The sequence below is a fragment of the Eucyclogobius newberryi genome, unplaced genomic scaffold, assembly GCF_026437365.1.
Source record: "Eucyclogobius newberryi isolate DKJ021-1_F unplaced genomic scaffold, fEucNew1.0.hap1 SCAF_2, whole genome shotgun sequence".
NCBI lineage: Eukaryota > Metazoa > Chordata > Actinopteri > Gobiiformes > Gobiidae > Eucyclogobius > Eucyclogobius newberryi.
The window spans coordinates 45037371-45047716 of record NW_027315834.1 but is presented as its reverse complement, the minus strand read 5'-3'; positions in this window follow the sequence as shown (position 1 = coordinate 45047716).

Genomic DNA, 10346 nt, shown 5'->3' with positions numbered 1-10346 from the left:
ATCACAACAATCGATTAACAGAATAATCTTGACGTTTTTAGCTGCAAATTTTAATCAACAAAAAATCTGGAACATTCTTCCTGAAGATGTGAGACCGGTTCTACTCCGGCAATGTTCAAATCTGAGCTAAAAACAGTTTTGTTTAGCTGTGCATGTGACTGAAAGGATTTTATTTGCACTCTTCTCTTTTAGGTCTTAAACTGTGTTGTCATTTCTGTCACGTCTGTGATTTTAATGCAATTTCCCCGTCGTGTGAAGCACGTTGAATCACCTTCTGCGTGAATTGTATCTCTACAAATAAACTTGCCGCGGCGACGCATCAGATCAGGCATAAAACACTCTTAAACTTTTGTCCAAAACAGTATAAATGTTGATCTCATGCGCCGTGACAGTTCACCACGATCGAGCGTCCGAGCGACCGTCGGTTCTCTGGACGCGCCGCCTCTGCAAACCTTAAACTCGTGACTCCCAAACGCGCCCACCATCACTCCACTCTCCGGTCCCCGTCACATGACATCACTCCACTCGCCGGTCCCCGTCACATGACATCACTCCACTCGCCGGTCCCCGTCACATGACATCACTCCACTCGCCGGACCCCGTCACATGACATCACTCCACTCGCCGGTCCCCGTCACATGACATCACTCCACTCGCCGGTCCCCGTCACATGACATCACTCCACTCGCCGGACCCCGTCACATGACATCACTCCACTCGCCGGTCCCCGTCACATGACATCACTCCACTCGCCGGACCCCGTCACATGACATCACTCCACTCGCCGGTCCCCGTCACATGACATCACTCCACTCGCCGGCCCCCGTCACATGACATCTCTCCACTCGCCGGCCCCCGTCACATGACATCACTCTCACCGGTCCCCGTCACATGACATCACTCCACTCGCCGGTCCCCGTCACATGACATCACTCCACTCGCCGGTCCCCGTCACATGACATCACTCCACTCGCCGGCCCCCGTCACATGACATCTCTCCACTCGCCGGCCCCCGTCACATGACATCACTCTCACCGGTCCCCGTCACATGACATCACTCCACTCGCCGGTCCCCGTCACATGACATCACTCCACTCGCCGGTCCCCGTCACATGACATCACTCCACTCGCCGGCCCCCGTCACATGACATCTCTCCACTCGCCGGCCCCCGTCACATGACATCACTCTCACCGGTCCCCGTCACATGACATCACTCCACTCGCCGGTCCCCGTCACATGACATCACTCCACTCGCCGGTCCCCGTCACATGACATCGCTCCACTCGCCGGCCCCCGTCACATGACATCTCTCCACTCGCCGGCCCCCGTCACATGACATCACTCTCACCGGTCCCCGTCACATGACATCACTCCACTCGCCGGTCCCCGTCACATGACATCACTCCACTCGCCGGTCCCCGTCACATGACATCACTCCACTCGCCGGTCCCATCACATGACATCACTCCACTCGCCGGTCCCCGTCACATGACATCACTCCACTCGCCGGTCCCCGTCACATGACATCACTCCACTCGCAGGTCCCCGTCACATGACATCACTCCACTCGCCGGTCCCCGTCACATGACATCACTCCACTCGCCGGCCCCCGTCACATGACATCTCTCCACTCGCCGGCCCCCGTCACATGACATCACTCTCACTGGTCCCCGTCACATGACATCACTCCACTCGCCGGTCCCCGTCACATGACATCACTCCACTCGCCGGTCCCCGTCACATGACATCACTCCACTCGCCGGTCCCCGTCACATGACATCACTCCACTCGCCGGTCCCCGTCACATGACATCACTCCACTCGCCGGTCCCCGTCACATGACATCACTCCACTCGCCGGACCCCGTCACATGACATCACTCCACTCGCCGGTCCCCGTCACATGACATCACTCCACTCGCCGGACCCCGTCACATGACACCACTCCACTCGCCGGTCCCCGTCACATGACACCACTCCACTCGCCGGACCCCGTCACATGACACCACTCCACTCGCCGGACCCCGTCACATGACATCACTCCACTCGCCGGACCCCGTCACATGACATCACTCCACTCGCCGGACCCCGTCACATGACATCTCTCCACTCGCCGGTCCCCGTCACATGACATCACTCCACTCGCCGGCCCCCGTCACATGACATCACTCCACTCGCCGGCCCCCGTCACATGACATCACTCCACTCGCTGGCCCCCGTCACATCACTCCACTCGCCGGCCCCCGTCACATGACATCACTCCACTCGCCGGTCCCCGTCACATGACATCACTCCACTCGCCGGTCCCCGTCACATGACATCACTCCACTCGCCGGCCCCCGTCACATGACATCACTCCACTCGCCGGCCCCCGTCACATCACTCCACTCGCCGGCCCCCGTCACATGACATCACTCCACTCGCCGGCCCCTGTCACATCACTCCACTCGCCGGCCCCCGTCACATGACATCACTCCACTCGCCGGCCCCCGTCACATGACATCACTCCACTCGCTGGCCCCCGTCACATGACATCACTCCACTCGCCGGCCCCCGTCACATGACATCACTCCACTCGCCGGCCCCCGTCACATGACATCACTCCACTCGCCGGTCCCCGTCACATGACATCACTCCACTCGCCGGTCCCCGTCACATGACATCACTCCACTCACCGGTCCCCGTCACATGACATCACTCCACTCGCCGGTCCCCGTCACATGACATCACTCCACTCGCCGGACCCCGTCACATGACATCACTCCACTCGCCGGACCCCGTCACATGACATCACTCCACTCGCCGGTCCCCGTCACATGACATCCATCACTCCACTCGCCAGTCCCCGTCACATGACATCACTCCACTCGCCGGCCCCCGTCACATGACATCACTCCACTCGCCGGCCCCCGTCACATGACATCACTCCACTCGCCGGTCCCTGTCACGTGACATCACTCCACTCGCCGGTCCCCGTCACATGACATCACTCCACTCGCCGGTCCCCGTCACATGACATCACTCCACTCGCCGGCCCCCGTCACATGACATCTCTCCACTCGCCGGCCCCCGTCACATGACATCACTCTCACCGGTCCCCGTCACATGACATCACTCCACTCGCCGGTCCCTGTCACGTGACATCACTCCACTCGCCGGTCCCCGTTACATGACATCACTCCACTCGCCGGCCCCCGTCACATGACATCACTCTCACCGGCCCCCGTCACATGACATCACTCCACTCGCCGGTCCCCGTCACATGACATCACTCCACTCGCCGGTCCCCGTCACATGACATCACTCCACTCGCCGGCCCCCGTCACATGACATCTCTCCACTCGCCGGCCCCCGTCACATGACATCACTCTCACCGGTCCCCGTCACATGACATCACTCCACTCGCCGGTCCCCGTCACATGACATCACTCCACTCGCCGGTCCCCGTCACATGACATCACTCCACTCGCCGGCACCCGTCACATGACATCTCTCCACTCGCCGGCCCCCGTCACATGACATCACTCTCACCGGTCCCCGTCACATGACATCACTCCACTCGGCGGTCCCCGTCACATGACATCACTCCACTCGCCGGTCCCCGTCACATGACATCGCTCCACTCGCCGGCCCCCGTCACATGACATCTCTCCACTCGCCGGCCCCCGTCACATGACATCACTCTCACCGGTCCCCGTCACATGACATCACTCCACTCGCCGGTCCCATCACATGACATCACTCCACTCGCCGGTCCCCGTCACATGAAATCTCTCCACTCGCCGGCCCCCGTCACATGACATCACTCTCACCGGTCCCCGTCACATGACATCACTCCACTCGCCGGTCCCCGTCACATGACATCACTCCACTCGCCGGTCCCCGTCACATGACATTACTCCACTCGCCGGTCCCATCACATGACATCACTCCACTCGCCGGTCCCCGTCACATGACATCACTCCACTCGCCGGTCCCCGTTACATGACATCACTCCACTCGCCGGTCCCCGTCACATGACATCACTCCACTCGCCGGTCCCCGTCACATGACATCACTCCACTCGCCGGTCCTCGTCACATGACATCACTCCACTCGCCGGTCCCATCACATGACATCACTCCACTCGCCGGACCCCGTCACATGACACCACTCCACTCGCCGGTCCCCGTCACATGACACCACTCCACTCGCCGGACCCCGTCACATGACATCACTCCACTCGCCGGACCCCGTCACATGACATCTCTCCACTCGCTGGTCCCTGTCACATGACATCACTCCACTCGCCGGCCCCCGTCACATGACATCACTCCACTCGCCGGCCCCCGTCACATGACATCACTCCACTTGCTGGCCCCCGTCACATCACTCCACTCGCCGGCCCCCGTCACATGACATCACTCCACTCGCCGGTCCCCGTCACATGACATCACTCCACTCGCCGGTCCCCGTCACATGACATCACTCCACTCGCCGGCCCCCGTCACATGACATCACTCCACTCGCCGGCCCCCGTCACATCACTCCACTCGCCGGCCCCCGTCACATGACATCACTCCACTCGCCGGCCCCCGTCACATCACTCCACTCGCCGGCCCCCGTCACATGACAGCACTCCACTCGCCGGACCCCGTCACATGACATCACTCCACTCGCTGGCCCCCGTCACATGACATCACTCCACTCGCCGGCCCCCGTCACATGACATCACTCCACTCGCCGGTCCCCGTCACATGACATCACTCCACTCGCTGGCCCCCGTCACATCACTCCACTCGCCGGCCCCCGTCACATGACATCACTCCACTTGCTGGCCCCCGTCACATCACTCCACTCGCCGGCCCCCGTCACATGACATCACTCCACTCGCCGGTCCCCGTCACATGACATCACTCCACTCGCCGGTCCCCGTCACATGACATCACTCCACTCGCCGGCCCCCGTCACATCACTCCACTCGCCGGCCCCCGTCACATGACATCACTCCACTCGCCGGCCCCCGTCACATCACTCCACTCGCCGGCCCCCGTCACATGACATCACTCCACTCGCCAGACCCCGTCACATGACATCACTCCACTCGCTGGCCCCCGTCACATGATATCACTCCACTCGCCGGCCCCCGTCACATGACATCACTCCACTTGCCGGTCCCCGTCACATGACGTCATAAATCACTGCAGCAGAAGTACTTTTGCTGCAGTATCTTAAAGAGAAGAGCAGGTTTTACAGTACATCGCCGTCTTTACAGCCAGCGGTAATTGTCGAACTGCTTCACGTCTGCGCTGCCGCTGTAAAAGCGCCCGAGCGGCTGAACGAGCGGCTGAACGAGCGGCTGTTCAGGTAATAGTGGCTCATATTTCTGCCAGAATATGACTTTAGCAGATGCAACGGGTCAGAAGGAAAAGATATTACGGTTATTGTGAGTGTGACGGACAGTTGCATTGTTCTTCTTGGCACGATGTCGTTGAGGAAATGGAAAGGTTAAATGAGAGTTTAAGCGAGTGTCTCAGGCGAAAGCAGAAGTGCATAGCAATGTGTGGCTTTGTCTGGAAGGTTCTGCAGTGTGGCATTATACATGTCTCCATGACGACAATCAGGTGATGCCATAAGGCCAAGTTACAGGCCACATCTGTACAGGGGCGACCATTCTCACAGTAAGAGTGTTTTTCAGGCTTTTGGAGACAGAATTCAAGGTATTAATGAGAAAAGATTGTCATATGTCATCAAGAAAGAGGTTATAATGCAATGATCAGTGCAATATGAACCAGTGCAATATGAACCAGTGCAATATGAACCAGTGCATTATGAATCAGTGCAATATGAACCAGTGCATTATGAATCAGTGCAATATGAACCAGTGCAATATGAACCAGTGCAATATGAATCAGTGCAATATTAAACAGTGAAATATTAAACAGTGCAATATGGATCAGTGCAATATGAATCAGTGCAATATAAATCAGTGCAATATGAATCAGTGCAATATGAAACAGTGCAATATGAATCAGTGCAATATGAATCAGTGCAATATGAATCGGTGCAATATGAAATGGTGCAATATGAAACGGTGCAATATGAATCTGTGCAATATGAATCAGTGCAATATGAATCGGTGCAATATGAAATGGTGCAATATGAAACGGTGCAATATGAATCAGTGCAATATGAAATGGCGCAATAGGACTTTGTGCAATATGGAGGTATGTACAATAGGAATAAGTGCAATATGAATCTGTGCAACATGGGGGTATTTATATATAATCAACATGTTATTGTGGAATGTGTGTGTGAACAGGACACTGTCCATCTTTGTCTGTCTTGTCTATGTAAATAGCATGTTTTATTTTCCTTTAACATCAACCTTACAGTCTGCAGATGTAAATTAGTGAAAGGCATATTTACTTTTGTTTAAATGTTCATTTATATGCATTGTTCCCCATTCTTAAAAACAAGGAGAAAGGTTAAGGATAGAAAAAATCCTCTTTAAAGATGACAAATTGGGCTTTAGGACACACATCAAGCTGCTCACACAAGCAGAACACTTAAGGGATGCGTCTGAGATGTGACAGTGAGAGAAGACCACCCACATGCAAAGACCCCGCCCACAGCAGAAGAACAGCGTGTGTGTCCAGACTGTGTCCACTGTCCAGACTGTGTCCACTGTCCAGACTGTCCAGACTGTCCAGACAGACCTCTTCACACTCACGAGACACACATAAAGGCCACAGATGGAGAAGCAGATACCACCAAAATACTCATTATGTGGAGCCAATGCCAAGATAGAAATGCAATAGACTGTCTATTGTGCTCTATGAACCAAGACAACCACTGCAACACAGGAAGTATAGAGTATAAGTATGCAGCAGATGTAAGTTAAAGTTCACAATATATTTCATGGTTTAAGACCAGACTTGAGAACAACATTTCTGGGATATGGTGAAGTAGCTTATGATTTGATGAAAAAACATACACACACACACACACACACACACACACCAACAAATAAGTGCTTTTGTGTAAAGTTTCAACCACAAATTTTAGTATGTTCTATTTTTTCATGTTGAATACAAAATAGCACATGTTCTGGCACAGGAACAGGACATAATCAGCTCTCAAACAGGTGCAAGTCATTGTTGTTGTGGCATGTGCTTCCTGTTTTGGCGCAGAATGTGGGGAAATTTATCAAATATCTTTAACCGAATAGTAACAATTGTGAGTGTGCATTTTCTCCCCTAATCTCATTCCGCTGGTTGGGTTTTTTCAGGTACAGAAAGCTCTCACATGTGTGTTTGGGATGTTGTAGGTCAGGCCCGATTCTTTGTCCTTTTTCCCTGTATAAATAAATCAAATAAACCCACCATCTGCACACGTCAATTCAATTTATTTTCGTAGCGCCCAAAATCACAACAGCAGTTGCCTGGAAGGGCGACAGTGAAAAGCGGATTAAACAATGTTCAGGAAATTAGCAATGTCCCAGCGTCCCCCGTCCTCAGACCCTCCCACTCGACAAGGAAAACTGCAAAATCATACTCTGGTGCATGAATGTGTCCTTAAAAGAATGAATGGTTATGCCTAAGAGGCTTATAACTTTTTTTAAATGAAAAAAGAAAAATGTGAAACTGGCAAAGTAAGTTTTGTTATTTTTATACAGTAAAAATTGCGAAGTGATTTCTCAAAGTTGGATCATCTTTTCAAGTTTAAAATTTTAAGTCAGATTGTTGAAAAATTTTAAATTAAATCACGGGAGAAATTCCAATATTAATAAAATACAAACTTAAACTAAATCAACATATATTTCTAAAGTCAATTTTAGGAAATCTAATGTATCTCACAGTTCAACGTTGCTTTCCCAGTTTTAAATGTATGTATTTCAGTTTCTATGGAGGTCTTTTGGCTCAATATTCCTTTGTCCTTAAGATAAGAAGCCAAAACCTCTCATTGACCTCTCATAATGATTTGCATTCTTCTAGTCACGCTAATACAGTGATGAATACAATGTTTTACCAAACCCAAGGACTATCAGTGTTTCTTTGTCCACTATGACAATTTCTACAATTACATCCTTTTTTTTACCAGATTTAATAACTCGTTTTACCCACCTAAGTGTAATAAAATATGATTCTGAAGCAAGCACTTCTGCCTCTAAAGCAGGTGTCATCCAGCATGACTAACAGCAGTGTAATGGTCTTGTGTCTGAATATGGACCATCCAGACCACCCCCTTGGCCCCAGATTTCTGTGTGTGGCCCGGGACAACCCTGCCCCCATCAAACCCCAACTCTTACATTTTCCTGCCTTTAAAAACGTAGAATCAAATGGACAGAAACCAAGCGGAAAAATACATTCAACACACAGGCCACAGGGGTTTTCCGCATGAACTTAACTGCTCTTCCAGCACCTCTCCTCTGCTCCGCCCCTCCCAATGATTTCACGGTATTAGACACCAGTTTAAACAATAATTACTAATCCTCCACATTGTACAGTATGCCCTGGCTGCTATAGTCTTACTCATCTATGAGTTATACATAGTATTGTAATAATTACTCTAAAATAACGTTGATTGTAAAACAATTGACATAAAATAATGATTCAATGAAAACTATTTCCATGTCTGGGAGCTTTAGGGTTCTTCAGTATCTTTGCTGTTACTGCACTGCACTTTTCTCGACTGAGATGTTTTTCCTGGGATCTGCTGTAGCCACTCCTCCAGTTTGGGGGTCACTGCCCCGAGTGCTCCACTGACCACAGGCACCACTGTGGCCTTCACCTTCCACGCTTTCTCCTGATCTTCTCAGAGCCCTTGTCCCAGAGGACCTTGGCTCGGTCGTTCTCCACCACCTTTGGAGGTGTTTCCCACTTTGTCCTTGGGGGCTCCATGTCTCCTGTCCCTGCCAGCATCTTGCACCCTGCAGTTATGTGTGGGATTGTCTCAGGGCCCCCTTTGCACAGCCTACACCTTGGGTCTGATCTAGTGTGGTAGATCTGGCCTCTGGGCCTAACATCTGTGGTCTGTATCTCTTCCTTTAGTACCTTATTATTCCTGCAGGGCATCTGATCACTGGTGTAGCTGTTTATTGCCCGGGACTTGTTTTTGCCATTGAGCTGCTTCTGAGGACTTGCCTTACTCGTCGTAGGTATTTGATAATTGCCAGTTTCCTTGTTTCCTCTTTGAGGTTGCCAGTTGCCTGTGATATTCCTAGGTACTTGTAACCAATTCCTTCTGGGAGTGAGACCTCTTCTGTGTGGACCACCTTCCCTGTGATCCATGTGCCCAGTTATCTGAGCCGCAATGATGCCTGACAGGAGCTTCCATCTTGTGGAGAGACAGGTTATTGGCCAATAGTTGGATGGGATTGTACCCTTGGAGAGACCCTTGAAGATCAGGATCGTACGCCCTTCGTTTTGTCATTTTAGGATGAGTGACATTCTCCAGATGCAGGAGAAAACAAACCTTTCCCCCCCTCACTGCTTCTTTCTCTCCTCTCCCCTTTAGCCTTCCCTATCTTTTTTCAGCTATACTTCCTTCTCTTCTCTCTTGCTCTCTCTTCGCCTCAACCCTTTCTCTCCTCTTTCCTTTCTCTCCTCTTTCCTTTCCCTCTTCTTAATCTTCTACTTTGTTTTCCGTTCCCCCCAGTTATCCCCTTTTCACTTTCCTCACTTTTCCTTTTGCCTCCCCACTCACTTTCTATCATCCTCTTATTTCTTTCCCCTCCCCTTCTCCTTTTTTCTCCCTACTTCAGTCTCATCTGCCTTTTCTCTCTCTCTCCCTCCTCTCCTCTCCTCCTGCATCCCTCTCTCGTTCCCTCTCTCCGTCCCCTGTCGGCAGGTGATTCCGTGCAGGGGCATGTGGGGCAGTACACAGACGGACGGTGCACCTGCAGAGTACATTCTCCAGACCCAGGAAATCAACAAAGGACTTTAATAACAATGCTGCATGTTGGAGCGGGTACATTCCGAGGATGAAGTGGAGACCGGGACAGATTTGTTTGTATAATATTATGTCTGAGACCGTGTAAAACGTGATATGCTGCTTTTCATAACCATCCAACTGCAGAGTTTGAGGCCACAAATTAGAAATACTTGTCTCTATTCTCCTGCTGTTCTCAAACTGTGCGTTGCAATACAAATTATGCTTTTATTCCTCCCGATTACCCCCTATTAAAGTTCACAGCCTTCGAGCTATTGCCAAGAAGGTCATTTAAGTTGAGATGTGCGAGCAGAGTAAATCATTCCAAAGTGACAGGGCACATTTGGATCTGATTGATGGTAAATGCCTCGCAGTCGCAGTACGTCCCCATTTCCATAAAGCGGCACCTAAATCATGTAATTAGCACAGGCAAAA